An 18,439-nucleotide genomic window follows, 5' to 3' on the forward strand; every position below is an offset into this window, starting at 1 on the left:
ATGATTAATTCCTTCATATGAATGGATTCACAAAACCCAAACCTTATTTGTTAATTATTTTTGGAATTTGTCTCTTATTCTTAGTGAATTATTATATTTAATATTATCAAATTTCTGTGACAATTTACTTCATAATATCAAAATGTTTTCTATTAATTACACTAATTATATTTATTATTATTGCACATTTCATTTATTTCCAATCTGAATTTTTCCTCAGTTCTTCAATAAACAAATATTAATCCAACAAAAAGGTCTCCTTTCATAAGTGTCCAAACTAGGCATCTGTTATTTCTCCTGTTTTATAATAACATTCCAAAATGTCTTTTAGAATTGCAATTGAATGACGTATTTAAGCCATATCAACTTTTAAAATAAACTTTAGCATTTTATTTGTGTTTGGGTTTCACTTCTCAGATTTTGAAAATATGTTTTAGAATGCTTAAAATGGTTTTATTCTCATATTGAAAAGCCTGAACAGCTTTATAGTGGGCAGATAATCTTATTACACTTAAAAAAAATACATACTGGCAGCTAGATGAACTTGAAACAAGAATACATAAAAAATTGCAAGGTAACAAGAGCCAACAAATTTAGATACTGTGAAGGTAGCTTTTTCTCTGATTACATTAAGAGAATAATTGATATAAGCACATATTATACACATCCTGGGTTTCACAACTTTGTATGAGTGAGAAATCCAGGCCATAGATGTGTTTCTGGAACATATTCTAACATTAAAAAAGTTGGCAATAACTTAAAAAGATATGGAAGTTACTCTGAACATAAATGAATAAGGCTAACTCCTAACCATACCCCCAAATCATTTTCCAATAGTTGGATCTCCAGAATAACTATAGCCACTTCAAAAGTCACCCGCAAGAGAGGAAGTGTGCAGACTGGAGACCAAAGTTGAAAGAGGCAGTATTCTTAAACAATTGTGGTTAAAATCTTTACTTTTGCGTATTTTGTAAAAATGTGCTTATGTAAATCCATTGTTAGAATCACTTAGCCACAAAGTGAACAAGCTTCAGGTGGTGAAAAGTCAAGAACAATAACACATAGAGAAAAGGGAGAAATCATATAAAAAAAGACTGAAATGAATGTGATCAAAATAAGTATATTTAATATTTTGAGTAGGGATTAAAGATTATTGGAGTAAACTTTGAATAGTGTCTAGGATTCTTCATATCCTGAACATTTTCTTACTGTGTTTAGAAAATTCCACATTAGGTGAAATCTAGAGAAAGGGGTTATACCTGACATTAGCAGCCAAGAATACATGTATTCAAATTCTATTGCTGATCTATATTAGTTTTCTAAAGCTGCATAACAAATTACTAAAAAAAATTAGTGCCCTAAAACAATATACATTTATTACCTCACAGTATATGTAGATAAAGAATCCAGGCACAGCTTAGTTGGTGCTTTGCTTAGGGTCACACCTGGTTGCAATAAATTTGTCAACTGGGCTTCATTCTTATCTGGAGGCTCAAATGGAAAATAATCTGTTTCCAGATTCACTCATGTTTTTGGGAAAATTCATTTCATTGTGGCCCTGTGACTGTGACCCTCAGCATCTAAAGGTCAACTGCAGATTCTTGCCATGTGACCCTCTCCATAGGCAGTTCGTAGAGTACAGTATTACTTCTTCCAGACCAGCAGGAGACTGTATTCTACTAGCACAGACTTTTGTATGGTGTAAGTCTTAATCATGTGTGTGATGTCCCATTACCTTTGCCATATTCTATTGTTAGAAGCAGGTCACTGTTCCCAGCCACACTCAAGAGGAGAGAACTATACAACGTGTACCACCAGGGGAAGGAAATACCAGGGAATATCTTAGAATTCCTCATACCACAGTATGGAGATTATATTGATTCACAGTGATTTTGTGTTCTTTAAAAAATTATCTGATAATAGCAGTCACTATACAGCTAGCTGCTGATGTCAAGTAAATTCTGATTAAGTTTGAGGGGACAAAAATCAAGTTTGGGAAACATTTGACATCCATTCATCAAAACTGAAAATTTTTATGAGTACCTCACCACATATGTTCTTATTTTACTTTTGGCTTTAGTAAAATGTTTATTTTTATTTATTAATGCCACTCTTATAGGACAGCAGCAAAAATGCAGTGTTCTTCTTGAGTAACTTCACCAAGGCAAGTTGATATTTGAAAGAAAAGACTCTGGCTCTTCCACTAAGAGAGAGAATCTGTAAATAATATTAATTGTAAGAATCTGTCAATACTTCATTGCCATTTTTCCTTGAAGAAATCAAAATCTAAAGAGAATATAGAGTTTATTTAAGAAATGCACTGTGTATTATGAAAACAAAGCTAAGTTTAACAACTAATTCTGCTCATATATGTCCTGGAAGTTTTCAAAAAGAGGTGAAATTTAGACTGAATTGTTAGGATTGGATAAATGGAGAAAAGGGGATGGGGAGGTAGCACAGAAAAAAGAATCAGCATGTGCAAAGGTTAATACATTGAAAGAAAATGGCTTACTTGAGGTATATTGAAGAGTTAGTCAGGTTTATGTTTAGGAATCAGAAGAGAGGAGCAGAGTAATGTCCAACTAGATAGGGAGCAGTTCAAGAAAAAGCATGCATTTTCAGCTAAACAGTAGTACTTGATACTTTAGGCAATGGAATTTGTTCTAAGTGGTGGCTGGATAATAATATCTATGTACTCAAAAAGCAATTCACTAGCATGGGAAGAATATCTGAGAAGAGATGGATTTGCAAAATAGGGAAAAAATGATTGATAGTAATAAGTATTTATACTTCTGAGAAAGTTCATTATTTAAAAAAATAAAATTAAAAAGGTCATCATTGCCTGATATCTGAGGAATTCCTTAGCGATATTAGGGAAGTGATGGATTAAAGTGAATAGTTGAAAAAGCAGACTCTAAAATTATAACCAGGAAGATGAGAAGTAAAAGGAAGAACAGTTTCCTGCATGCAAGGGGTAATTCAATATAATCAATGTATGTTCTTAGCCATGTCTAACAAATTAGTGCTGGAATTTCCATTAATTAACATTATGAATTTTAAGGCAAGTTTCCATGAATTTCTGTATTGCATCTACCAGAGATGATATATGTCAGGAATTCAGTTTCCAGATAATGAAGGAGTTTTTTTTTTTTTTTTTTTTTTTAAATTCGGTGGCAGTTGGGATAAAGAGGAAGAATAACTATGTATAACATTTAGCTGAAGAATAATTATTTGACTATGTAGAGTAAGTAGGAGGGAAACATTGAAGATAAGCCTTATGTTTCTAGCTTAAGCAGATCAGCTAAGGTTATGTCCTTAACAGACATAGCGTACAAAAGAGGACAAGAAAATGTGGTGGGCTCCTACTGCTGGTACTTAGAAAAATATATCTAAAGGATTCAAATCAAAAGAGAAAACTCTCAGTTGCAAATTGGAGAAAGAATGAGATGCAGTGTTATGGTCTAAAATGAATCTGTTAAAATCAGTTATTTTCCTTATTTTATTCATTCAACTTTCAAAAATTAACTTTGCAAGGGTGAAAGCATCTTTTACCTGTAAAAAAATTTATATTGTTTCATATCCTTAGTGGGTTAAATGAAGAAAAAGTGGGAGTGATTACATAGAAGTGAATGAGAGCATTGAAACATCTATGAAAGCTCAGATCTTCAAGTGACTATACACACTTCTCTACAACAAACATTTTAACAAGTGAATCCTTTAGAATGTAAATAATGTGGAGATTACATGATATAATCTGTTTTGGCTTTCTGTTGCTGTGTGACAAAACTCCCTAACATTCAGTGGCTTAAAGCAGGTGACGGCAACCTATGCCCATGGGCCAAACCCTGCCCAGGGTTCCTTAGTATTCAGCCCATGGGTGAAAAGTGGCTTTTACATTTTCTAAAGGATTGTAGAATTTTTTTAAAAGTTTGAAAAAATTGCATGTGGCTCACATATATACCTTTACATAAATATTTGCTGACAACTGGCCTAAAATAATCACAAGTCTTTGTCATGATTTTGCAGTTCAGACAGGGCTGGACAGGGATGACTTCTCACTGCTTGCAAGGCTTTGCCTGGAGTGTTCAAAATGGCCTCAGTCATGTGACCAGCAGTTGATTTTTGACCTTGGCAGGGAGCTCAGCTGGAGCTGCCAGCTGGAAAAGCTGGTGACTGGGAATTCATCTGGAGTTGTCAGTTGAGAGGGTTTGTATATCTGGAATCCTCTCTTTGCGTGATCTTTTAGGGCCTCTTCATGTTGTTGCTTGAGCTTCCTTACAGCATGGTGTTTGAGTTTTAAAAAAGGAGCCTTCTAAGAGAGCTGACAGCAGAAGATTCAAATATCTAAAGATCCAACCTCAGAAGGTACAGAGCATCCCTTTAGATCCTTTCTGTTAATTGAAGGCCATCACATTACCAGACATCTTCAGGGGAAAGGGAAATAGAAACCACATATTGATGGAAGAAATGGCAAAGGATATCCCTCTTTAATTTACCAGATAGTCCTCAGAATAAAGCTATTATTGGAAACTCTCAATAAAGTAGAACTTCACAAAATTTAATAAATAAAGATGTAATTTAATTTTGATGAGAAGAGTCAGAATACGCAAGGATAATTTGAATTTTATGCTGTTAGGTAAGTATTTCTAGACCATCAAGCTTTCTCTATTTTTCTGGTTCTAAACAAAGAGTAAAAAACTAACACAGTCCTTTGTATTTACAAAATAATTTGTTTCAACAACTTCTCCATTTATTCATTTTTTCTTATTAAATCTAATGCAGAGGTTAAACTGCAATATTTGGAATTTTATATATAATTTTATATTAACATACCAGAGAGGTAATTCTATCAAGATTTGATGTGACATTTGTGAGTTAAAGTATATTAAGGGTGTATATTAGTTCAGGAATTAGTACAGATTAAAAAATAGAAGTTCAAAAAAATACCATCATTTTGTAGTACAGGTTACAGAGATTATCATGTGAGAGAAAATTAATAAGGACAATTAAATATTTTGTAAAAATTAAGGTTTTAAAATTAAATTAACAAGTTAATTAATTTGTTAAATGTCTCTAGCAAATAAATATTTGTATTTTATAGACTTCTGCTTTTCTTTAAAATATGTAATTTCTCTATCTATTAATAGAAGTGGTGATAAATTTGTGGAAGGAATATTTGGATATTTTCTTTGTTAAGTTCATTACCAGAAATCATTAAGAAAGTTGTTAGTAAATTATGTTTGTGCTGGACCTTAAACTAAGGAAAAAAAAGTCATTTAATCAAATTATTCTTTTTCTGATAACATGACCAGTTTTAGGTTTGTATGAGGTTATAATTCCTATTTCTATAGTTGTGAATGAAAACTCATTTTTAATAATACAGTTTACTTAAAATCATGCATTGCAAATAACACACACACACACACACACACACACACATCTCCAGATGTAAGTGTGCCTATGTGCAAAAAAATAAAATGTCACATGCAGAGTATTAATACATGTTTCTTATTATGATTCAATGGAGAGAAATTTACTGGTTTGCATGGTAACAAATTAGCCTGCCACAGTTTCATAAATGCTGACATAGATTCAAGACTCCTGGGTCACAGACAAAGGACTTTATTATTATATTAGAGCAAACACTATGAGCTTCATATTTACATTGTTTTTCATACACCAGAAATCCAATGGAGGCAGATCAGGTGGGTCTAGGTGGATGCTGAAAATGTTGCGATTTGCATCACAGCTGAGAAACTGAGTTTAGGAAACACCAAACTTTTATAATGAGATGCCAGTAAACTTGCCCAAGCTTTGCCTAGTGGGAAGACATTATCTTTATTAAACTTTAACACACCTGCCTTCTGCTCTGGAGGGAGACACTCTCTCTGTCTTAGAAGGCTATTCCTTATGCAAACATCAGTAAAAAGATAGTCTAGAAAAAGGCTGTCAGTGTCTCTGGCCACCTGATATGCAGAAATACAAAAGACCCACTGAGAATTGTCTTCCAACATAGATTTTAGTCCTCTTACTCTTCAGTTTAAAACATGAAGTGTGTGTGTTAGTGCAAATAAATACATCATACAATCATTTAGTTTTCTAAAAAAGCATGAGGATTTGATGAATAGCAACAGCACTATAACTCATTAATTTAAAACAATCCTTGATATTGAACTTTCCACATTAATTTTTTATGTTAGCCTGAATACCATAGAAAAGTAATTTTGGAATATCTGTCTCTATTCTAGGTCACTATCATTTTTTTTAAAAAAACCTTCCTTTATTAGCAGAATATCTTAAAACTCAATAGCATTTTTGTTGTGGGTTGTGGGTTCATGAGCTGGAAGTATGTTGACTCTGAATATTTGATTTGGAAGCTCTTTATGGAAATTAGGTTGCCAATAGTAATGTACTAGATCATGATTTGCAGGCAATTAAACCTAATAGTCACGTAGACCAATTGAACTGCTGATTAGTGAATAAATACATACTTTTCTTACATTTTGTTTCAATCTCTCTGTGGAATATGTGCTCAAGCAAAAAGAAAATTAACTGAGAGCTTGGAGAACATTTATATGATTCTATATCTTTTAAGAGTAGTGTGACCAGAGGCTTCCCTGGTGGTGCAGTGGTTGAGAATCTGCCTGCTAATGCAGGGGACACGGGTTCGAGCCCTGGTCTGGGAAGATCCCACATGCCGCGGAGCAACTAGGCCCGTGAGCCACAACTACTGGGCCTGCGCGTCTGGAGCCTGTGCTCCGCAACAAGAGAGGCCGCGATAGTGAGAGTCCAGCACACCGCGATGAAGAATGGTCCCCGCTTGCCACAATTAGAGAAAGCTCTCGCACAGAAATGAAGACCGAACACAGCCAAAAGTAAAAAAAAAAAAAAAAGAGTAGTGTGACCATATAATTTATTATTCAAACCAAAATCATTTTGAGAATGAATGAAGATGTTATTAATCTTTAACACCATGACAACATATATAAATCTGGATTTTATTAGAGCGACCAGGATGTATAGCCACCTTTCTTAAAATCCCCAAATTTTATCACCATCTGTAAGATTTGTTTTCTGTCTCTAAAGGATCTCACAGACATATATCAATGGATATTCAGTTCTTATTAAAGAAGCCTGGAAATGACAAACATTTTAAAGGATGTCACATCTTCAGTGTGTTTTGGAATATTAGGCAGATTCAACGTTTTCTTATTTCTCCCTATCCAAGTTCACATAAGTTCTTTTTAATATTCATAGCTTACATCATGAAGTTCCATGTTTACTGTTCATTTTTCTGCACCAAGAACTGTGCTGTGAACTTTCCATCAATTATTTTATTTAATCCTCACTCCATTCTGTCCTAGATGTTCCAATATTCTCACCATTTTATAGGTGAAGAAACTAAGCCTATGGAGCCTGTGATATGTGCAAATTCCCACAGTCTATATGGGGTGGAGCCAGGTTTTGAACCCAGCCAAGCTGATTCTACAATCTGTGTTTATAACAGCTATACCATTTGTGATTATACATGGCCTTAATATCAGCAGGTTAACTCTGTTCCTCAGCCATGTATTTGATTTGAGATGGATAATCAGGGAGAAGCACTAACAATTTTAGTATACAATTACTGGATGATGGGGAAATGGTTGGCCATTTAAATCTGTTCATTTTGCACAAAACAAGTAGTGACAAAAGATGACCTATTCATGGATACTGATGAGCCAAAGTGAGTTGGAATAACTGAATTGTTTGATTCCTTTGCTTTAACCAAAACACAGTTTCCCAGATTTCTGAAATACGGATCCCATTACTTAGGTTTACCAGCTGAATCATATTTTGCTAGTGAATGTAGAAAATTTAGCCAGTGATGAATGGATAAATTCTACCCCTGGGGAAGACAAAAGTGAAATTCTCTTGAAATCACCCATAAGCTTCCTGCCCCATCTATTATGCTGATTTATACCTTAATCTGCTAGATGAGACTATAAAATGAAGATGTGAACTTACAAAACTGAGTCAGTTAAAGAAGAATATTATGCATATACCTCCTTGTTCATTAGGAATGTGTCTAGAGAGTTACTCTTTTATTCAGCCTTCAAACAGTTGAAAAGAAATCACAACAAAGCCCAGTCCAGATGGGCTAACAGTCTATGACAAGAGTACCAACATAGGCATCAAAAAAAAAAAAAACAAAAAACAAAAATACTGATCATGAGGATGTCCTACATGGGGCAGGTGGGTGGATAATGAGTGGTAAAAAGAAAATGGTTCTTCATTATAGTCTCAAATTAAGGTCTGTTCAAATTAGGTCCATTAAAAATGCACTCTGCTTCACTGGGACGTATCACTCTGAGCTCCACATCTGGACAACTATGTAGAAACCTAGACTGGAAACTAGATTAAAGTATTATGATTATGACATAAGAGAGACTTGAAGTCACTAAGTCTAACTAAAGAGCAAGTAGATCCACTGGGTCTGACCGTATTTCCTCAGAGACATCCCTATTAGTACAAACACATTTGTAGCCGGAAGGGGATCAGAACAAACACGTTTATGGTACAGCTTTTACTCAGTCTTATTAAAGACCCTTCTCTTACTATTATCCCTTAAATCAGACCCTCACTTTTAACCTTTCCCTCAATAGTCCATAACCCAAAACAATCTGTACCACTCTTTTTTCCCCATGACATTTATCAGGTATAAATGTAGCATTTAACTGTGATTCAGTGTTGTCTATTATTTCAGTGAAAAGTCTCATCTGAGGCAAGGATGGAACTTGTATATATAAAGGGGGTGATGCCAGAGTCTGCCCACTGAAGGGGATCAGAGTCTTGGATGAAAAAGCTACTCAGCAATTACAAAGTTGCATATTAAGTGCTGCAATCATGTTCTGCATAGGATTGAGGGAACAGATGTGGAAGATTTCCCATGAGTGACAATATTTAAGCTGAATTTGGAAGGTCGTTTTTGGTGATAACATATAGAACTGGGGAAACTCACTTTCTTAAAAGGCATTAGCATATATAAGATACAAATGCATGATACTAGAATATAAGTTGTGTAACATAGTAGGGATGTATTTTATTTACTCAAGCATAGAAAATTGTCTGACATGAAGTAGGCATTTGAGTAATATTTGTTGAATAAATGACACAATATGGTGAATTTGAGCAACTGCAACTGCAATTAGTTTGATACTGCTGAAGAAGAGAGATCTGGGACAAGAGCTAGCTCTGCTGTGTTTAGGTAGCAGTACAGTCTTAAAAGTCAGGGGATGACGGTGTGCAGAAAAGGCCAGATAAATATTCAGGGCTGTGTTTTGCTACTGGTTGCCTCTCTCTAAATTGACAAATACATTTGGCTGTACAGAATAGAGGTGAAAAGTTAAAGACAAAGAAATTAAGACAAAAAGCTTCCTCCGCTCTATGATTCCTCAGATCTGGGAAATTTCCTGCGTCCTCAGTGCCCAGGGAAATTGTTCACGTTTGGAGGAATCTATTAAGAAACTGGAACAGTTTCACAATTTTAATTCTGTTATTTCCCTGCCTTATCTTTATTGGGATTACAAGGAAACAATGGAGCTGTAGGGTTCTTCGTTATTTAATATGTATTTTCCCTCTAATTTAAATAATGAAGTGTCAAATGTGCCATAGCAAGCTATGTGAATTTCATTCTTAAATTGATGATGAACCATAGAATGATTTTAGGCAGAGGTTTGGTATATTTAATTTTATGCTCAAGGACAGTGAATCTAACTACAGAGCAATTGTGAATTTGAGGAGAATCTATATAGAAGAAATAGAGGAAAGTGCATTCATGCATTTATTAGTTCATCCTTGAACACAGATGTATTGAATACTAAATGTTTGTGATTATCTGTCTAGCCACAGGGATACAGGTGAAAACAAGGCAAACTCAAGCTCTGTCCTTATGAAGTTTATGTTCAACAAGGAAAGAGTAATACTGAACTAGTGAGATTAAGTCTGATGAATGCTAAAACAAATGGAAATAAAGTATACAGTGAGAGTGAGATGGCATAACATAAGGACCCATCTGAAGATATAAAATAAGTGGACAGTAAGATGTGGATTTCAGTAGAAGTTAAGTAGGTGGAAGAGAAAAAGAGCGTCCCAGGCAAAGGGTAGAGCATAAAAGAAGACCTTAAGAAGAAATATGAAGAGTAATAACTTAATTAGAGTTTTAGAGGGGGGAAATAGTGAGGAATGAGATTGGAAAAATAGGTTAGGAAGAATGTAATTTTTTTTTCTGAAGTCAAAGAAATACTATTGAAGATAAAGAGGAAAAATGAATGAATGTAAACAAGCTGTTAAAAGCTTGGGCTAGGTTAGATAATGAAGTGATGGAAAAGAAGATTGTAAAGAATTTTGAGATATTTTGGTGTTAGAACAAACAGGAATGGAAATTGGTGATTGAAATGAGAGAATATTTTTTAATTTTAACTTTTAAGTCTGCATTTGTGTGGCTCTAGAAGGTATTTCTGGGCTAGCCTTTTCACACTTTTCATACTTGGGGATATTGTATAGACTATTCTATAAGAAGATATATTATAGTTCATATATAATAGAATATAGTATAGGAATATTAATATATATATATTTCCTTGTATTTAGGTTATTTTGTCTATATGTATATATGTGTTTGTATCTGTGTGTATATATATACAGAGAGACAGAGACAGAGAGAGATATTTTAAGAAGTTGATTAGAGCGATTACGCAGTCAAGCAAGTTAAAATATGCATTGCAGCCAGCAGGCTGGAGATTCAGGTAGGATTTGAAGTCATCTTAAATTTAAAGGCTGGAAATGTATACAGAATTTCTATCTTGCAGTCTGTACACAAAATTTCTTTTTCTTTGGGAAACCTCCTTTGGCTTGCATGATGTCCATGTATATTATGGAGAGCAATCAACTTTACTCAGTCAACTGATTGCCAATGTTATCTACATCTACACAATACCTTTACAGCAACATCTAGACAGGTGTTTGACCAAAAAAACAAAACAAAAAACAAAACTGGGTGCCATAATCTAGCCAAGTTGACACAAAAAATTACCCATCAAAGGGCACATCATGATAGAGGAAAGAAAGAGGTTAGTTTAGTTTAAAAAGACTAAGAGTGAGTGTTTGGAGGAGAGAGTGGTCAAAAGTGTAAAATAATCCTCAATAATTCAAGTACTGAAAGGCAGCTTCTGAATTTTTTCATGTTAGTGAGCAATACTAAGATCTTAGAGAACCAGGATAAAAAGCCTGATATAATATACCAGCTATGCAGCTGGACAGATTTGAGAGAATTATTTGGTAGCATCCATAGGCCTTTACAGGTTGATTGAGGCTGGTGGTGGAGATAAAAATATCCAGGATAATCCCCGGAATTAACCTTGGTGATGGGGGTGAATGTCATTCACTAAGCATCAAATACGGGAGGTAGACAGATGTGAGAAGATGGCAGTTCAATTATGTGTTCTGTTTGAAATATATCAAATTGTACCTACTTGTGGGATATGTAGTAGAGGACAGCCAGCTTTGGGAATTAATTAGTTTAGACAGAGATTTTTTAGAGTAAAAAAGAGAAAGGGAGAAAGATATTTTCTGGGGACAACAAGCATTAAACAATGGGCAAGGAAAGGATCAAGGAAAGTGAAGATAAGATGATGAAAATCCTTTTTTTCCCCTCTGTGCTGCCATACTGTGCTAGGATTTTACAGGTACTTGATATATTCAGACCCACTTTGTGGGGTAGATATACATCTATATCAGTGTATAAATTGAGCCTCTGAAAAAGAAATCAATTTGCTCAAACTGGTTAAAGATAGAGATTAAAAGACAATTTTTCCTTGCACTAATTGCTAGATTCTAAAGAACTCAACAATTTCAAGAAATGGGTTGTGATAGGCAGAGTAATGTCCTTCCCTCTGTTGTCCACACTATCATTTCCAGAACCTGTAAATGTATTACATTAAATTACAAGATAAACTTTGCATATCAAATGATGTTTACCTTAAAATAGAAGATTATCTTGGATTATGTGGATGAGTCCAATACAAGTAATCTCATGGGCTTATAAACATGGAAGCAAAATGCAGAAGAGTCAGTAAGAGAAACACAGAATGGCAGAGATAAGAGAGATTGGAAGATGAGAATTCAACACACCACTGTGCGTTTGAAGATGAAAAAGGGGGCCACAAACCGAGGAATATGGGTGCCTTCTGAAGCTGTGAAGAGCTCTCCCTTGACAGTTAGCAAAGAAATAAAATCTGAATAGAGCCTTCAGGAAAGAATGCAGCCCTGCCATCAACTAAATTTTAGCTGGGTGATGCTGTGTCAGAACTATGAGGTCATAAATATTATACATTGTTTTAAGCTGCTAAGTGGTAATTTGTTATGGCAGAACATATAGAACACTAATATATTTATATTTAGTTTATTTTTTACATAATATGTTATGCATATGATACACTAAATGATAGAAAAAGGAAAATATTAATTAAAATACAAGTGCTAGCACATTTTTGGCAATCATCCTGCTCCTATATTGCTTGTACTATGTGTAATGATGAAAAATGCATGATAATATTTAATTTTATAACAGAAATATAATTGAATGAAAAGAATATAAAATTCTGTTTGTTCTAAAGTTTTATTAAAAACACCAAACTACAGTCTTGATAATCAGGATAGCATAATCATTTACGGTGTATAGTTTATCATGTCTAGGAAATTCTCATTAAAATGAAATAGTACAGCCAATTCTATTTTCTAGAAGCAAAAAGTTTTTGTTTTACCCCCCCAGGGTTCTTGAGCCAATTCAGTCAAATGTAGATTGAAATGAATTTCTGATCCTCAGATTCTTAGACCTATGATACCAAAATCATGTCCTATGTATAATTTGTTGACCTTTTTTCTTTTTTTCATTTTCTATACTTTATATTATTTATATCATACTTGTTCAAAGTAGAGAATACTGGTTATTTTTTATTAGGGAAATAAATCATTACTGAGAAGAAGTTGGTGTACAGATACTTAGCTCATTTTAGTCCATTTGTCTGGAATTATACTGTGAAACTGAACTGTGTGAAGACAGATTTGTTGAAGTTGGTCTTCATTGTAATATTCATAGGACAAGAAATGGCACCAAATATTAATATTTAAGGCCCAGTTGTTTTCACTGCAGGCTATGAAGTCAGCATGATTTAGTTTTTACTTTATTTTTAAAATTACTAACAATTTCACACCATTGAAAACATGTGTTTCACTAGTTTGTGGAGACAATGGTCCTATTATTCCTATTCTTTACAAATTCTAGTTTAGATATTTCTCTTTTTGATCTCATATTTTCAATGATTTATTCCTTCTAGGCAGAAAAACAAAAACTATCAAAATAATCCTATCTTTTGCTTCTTTTAGTTTGTACAAAGCAAGACACAAGAAATTAATTTATTTAAATATGATCTTTCTTACTCACTAACACAAAGTTAAATAAAATTCTGGCTTTCCAGAACAGGTATAAAAATTTCCTTTTTATCGCTGCCCATAATCTCTCTAACTCTACCAAACATAACCTTATTGGATCCTTTGTTCAGAGCAGGTTTACATATAATTTTGTGAATTATAATTGATGTATTAATCTGTTATGTTTTCTGAGGTTATAATAAACATTATAGGATATGATTTCTCTCTCAAACAATTTGCCATCAAGATCAAATGAAAAGAGAAATATGTAAAATACATTTGTAATCTTGGATGATATATGGTCACAGATTTTATTAGAAAGATAGACTTTGTGTAGCCAAGAATTTATAATGGTTTTTAAACCTAAGCAAAATAAAATTTTAATTGTAAAGTAATGAAGAAAACCACTGGATCTTTATCAGCAAAATTACTGACTGGATCTAAGTTGATGTTACTAAGTTGATGTTCTGATGACATATAAGCAAACCTTTACTGCAACATTTATCACAAGACATTGAAATGTCCTGTGTCTGTCTCTCTGATGTGGATTCTGTAGGTCACATTTGTATTTTTCCTCTTTGGATTCCTGGTATTTAGCATAAAGCTAGTCTCATATTGTGTTCTCAATACATATTTTTGCAAAGCCTCATACTAACCTAGGCAAAGGATTAAGGTGGAATTTGAACCACAGGGTTAACAGGATCTTGGAGACGCTTCATGAAGCTTTAGATCATGAGCAGGTTGTTGTACAACACACACACACAATGGTGTACTTTCATTATCTGGGATTCATGGATCTCTAGGTGAAGTGCCCTTTGCAAATTGTGGAATTCTGATCATTGCACTAGGGATTTCTGGCCCAGTCCCACATTCACACAGAAAAAAATAAACTCCTGCACTCACGCTTTCTCTCCAAACCCCAGATAGTCCAAGAAATTGGACCAGCCCTCTGATTCTACCTGCTCCCAGAAGGTCCTCTTCCGGGTCATGTATTCTGTAGTTGACTTACAGATGGAAGTTAGGAAGATGGGCAGGAGAGTGGGGCAACCACCTTTCTAGAACCACCTCTCCCTCTTCAAGTGTCAGCTCTTTCTAATTTCTGAAAATTAAATCCCATCTGCTTCCATCCATTTTTTGCAATTTGTAAAATCTGACCAAACACTTCTTGGTTTAAAATATATGCTACTGTTTGCAATGGACTTTATAAACCTTAGATATCTCAGCAAAACCTTACAGTGCTTTGCCCAGTTATAACTAAGAAGGAAACTCCAAAACCTTAAAAGTAGTATTCTGTAAACACCAATATTACAATCTAGGGTCTTAAAGGAAGTTCAGAAATAAAGAAAGAAGGGGGCTGCCATCAGCACTGTGTTCATGAAAAAGGTGATACATCCCTTTATCATCTTCAGAAACTCATGGGCTCCCACCACGAATTCTGAATTCCTAAAATCCTGCATTCTTCTACTACTTTTTACCTACCCAAAATCAGTTTAGAGACTCTTCCCTACTGTCTGATCACCCAAAGCATCACCAGCAACCACTATATGCAATGTTCGCCTCTGTTTGAATGTCTGTTGCTAGTTAAGCTATATGACCAGCTTCATCTGAGCCTAAAGGTAGGCAAAAGAAAAATTAAGACATTTAAGAGGGTCAAGTGAGAGAGAAATTATAAATGGATCTCTCAGAATGTAATATTAAGTCCTGGTGAAGTAGACCCAGATGGGGAAAAACAACAATATTAAATTAAAATAATAAGAGCTTTCTGAGAGATTTGGAAATCCATTTCCAAAGTATTATTTTGTTTGCATTGAAGGGGAAGAAGGTATGAGTATAAAATATAATTAGTGATTTAGATCAGGGGTAGGAAATTTCTCATTAAAGAGCCAGATAGTAAATAATTCAGCCTTTGCTGGTCAAAAGATCTCTGTCATGACTATTCAACTCTAAGGAAAGCTGTAGACAATACAGAAACCATAGACAATACAAAAATGAATAAGCATTGTTATGTTATAATAAAACTTTACACAGACAGGGGGGCAGATTTGACCCTTGAGCTGTAGATTACCAACCCCTATACTAGATGAACAAGGAATAAACATATCCAAGCCATGAAAATACTGAAGGAAAAAAAACATCACAGGTTTGGAGACCACCATTAGTAAACCTTAACAAAAAGCATTCCAGAAAGTGGAGTAAAAGCCAGCTCTATTATTAGAGTAAAATGTTTTTGTCTTGAAAACAAGCTTATTTATGCAGATTGACTTTGTTAGTTACAATGGAAATTTGAGAGGAGAAGAACATCTTCAACTAACTGGTAAGGAGGATAAAGAATTAAATGCCAAGAATCCCGTGCCCAGCTAGCAATCTTATGATTTTATTTTATTTTTTTTAACAGAGTCTGCAACATAGATGTGTTAGTTTTCTTGTGCTGCCATAACAAAATATCACACACTGGTGGCTTAAACAACAGAAATTTATTTTTTCAGTTTTGAAGGCTGGGAGCTCCAGATCAAGGTCCAGCAGTGTTGGTTTCTGGTGAGGTGGTGAGGTCTCTTTTTCTGGCTTGCAGACAGACACCTTCATTCTATTCCTCACATGGCCTTTTCTTGGATCATGTGTTGGTGGAGAAAGAGAAAGAGAGCTCTCTGGCGTGTCATCTTATAAGGACACTAAACCTATCAGATCAGAGCCCCACTCTTATGACCCCATTTAACCTTAATTACTTCTTTAGAGCCCCCATCTTCAAAAACAGTCACTCTTAGGGCTTCAACATATGAATTTGGAGAGAACACAAACTTTCAATACATAACAATAGAGGTTTTGTAAATGGGCAGTGCTAGAAAGAAAAGAATTGTGTAATTAGTGTTAATTAAAACATTTGAAACAGAGAAAACACATCTTAAAACTACCTCCTAGTCAAGGCTTGCTAAATGTATATAATATTTTAGCAAAGCCTTAGAGCTAGGGGATATGTGAATGGAAAAAAAGAGAAAGAAAAATTAACCTAAATATCTCTTTGGTAAGTAAGTGTCAAAGAGAAACATTTTAAGTAACTCATTTTATGTGGTGGCTTGGGGTGTGCTGGGGAGAGTGAAAGTAAGGGAGGATATTAGTTACCTTTTTTGCCCCTATATAATATATAGAAATATATGTTTCATTATGACAACTGGAAAATGAGAGTACTATACAAATCAAAAGGAAGGTACAGAAGAAATCGCCAATAGAGATAAAATAAGATAAATAGCAAGTTGATCCAATCAACAGTAATAGGATATAATAACAGGAGAAAAAAAACAATGTAAGGTAAATAATAAGGCTAAAGGTAGCCAAAGCCAAAGCAACATTCCATGTGATTAATTTAAGTAATTACTAAATCCCCCTAAAAACTAAAATTTATGTCAAATAATTCTTAAAACCCTCATTTTATGTTGTTTATAAGGAACTTTAAGATATGCATCACATCATATATGCATAAAACTACATAGAAACTAAATGTATAAAGGGAAATGATAAATATGTAAAATGTTAATAAATTGTAATAATAGTCGATATTTCACTAAACTTCTTTCAGAATTGGATAGGTGAAATGATCAACAGTTCCCAGAGAAAAGAAAATAATCAAAAAATAAATGTATAAGTAATCGCTACAATAAAATTGAACACGCTATTATAACTAAATTTAATTTCAAAGCCAGATGCATTTGTCAATAATAAGTAATCAGCATCTTTCAATTTAGTTTAGTACAATTTCTTTCCAAAATCAAATAGTTCCCCAAATGTTAAGACTCATTCTTTAATATCAGACATGTACTTAATAAAATGCATGCAAAAAAAAAAAAAAAAAAAAAACTTAAAATTTTATGACTGGGTAATGGTCATATAACTATAGAAGGACTTCTTTATGTTAAGCTAGTCATCGTGTACAATTATTTCCATGAAGAATATTTGATGACCTCAAGTAGTATTTATGGTATATGTATGTCTTAGTCCTTTCAGGCTGCTATAAAAAATACTATAGATTAGGTGATATGCAAACAGCAGACATGTATTTTTTACAGTTCTAGAAACAGAAAAGACCAAGATAAGGTATCATCAGATTTGATGTCCTCATACGGCAGAAGGGGCTAAGGAACTCTGTGGGGTCTCCTTTATAAGGCACTAATCTGATTCATAAGGGATTTACCCTCATGACCTAATCAACTCCCAGAGGATCCACCTCCAAATACCGTCTCATTGGGAATTAGGTTTCAACACATGATTCTTGGATTCAAACATTCTGTTTATATCAATGTATAAACAAGTCAAGGTGTGAAATACCATTGACAGTAGTGTCCATAAATAGTAAGAAGGACATTTATGAAGTATTTGTTTCCTAGGAATACCAAAACAAAGTATCATAAATTAGGTGTCTTAAAAAACTTAAATTTATTCTCTGATAGTTCTGGAGGCTAGAAGTTTTAAATCAAACTGTCTTCAGACCCACTCTCCCTCTGAGTCCTAGGGAAAAATCCTTTCTTGCCTCTTCCTAGCTTCCAGTGGTTGCTAGCAATCCTTGGAGTTCATTGGCTTGTAGATGCATCACTCCAATTTCTGCTTGCAACATCATAGAATGTTTTCCCTCTGTGTCTGTGTGGGGCTACTGTAATACAGTATGACCTCATGTAAGTGTTATTTCTGGGTGATGGAGATTATGGGTATTCCACATTCTTTACTTGGTCATAATCATGATTTGTAAAAGGTCTACAAGCAATAAAAATTAATATAAGAATTTAAAATGACTGTAAGACAAATTTAAAGGTGTCACATAATATTTGAATAAAATTCTTCAATCATATATAACTGACATGTAAAATTACACAGATGCTTTCAATATGAATAGATGTGATAGAAATATATCAAATGTGCAGTTAACTTCCCTTAATTAGGTGCAAATCATTCAAGTCCCCCATCAAAAAAGAGAAGAAAAGAA

This window comes from Aethalodelphis obliquidens, unplaced genomic scaffold, assembly GCF_003676395.1.
Source record: "Aethalodelphis obliquidens isolate GAN/ISIS:26980383/991018 unplaced genomic scaffold, ASM367639v1 scaffold29, whole genome shotgun sequence".
NCBI classification, from domain to species: Eukaryota; Metazoa; Chordata; class Mammalia; order Artiodactyla; family Delphinidae; genus Aethalodelphis; species Aethalodelphis obliquidens.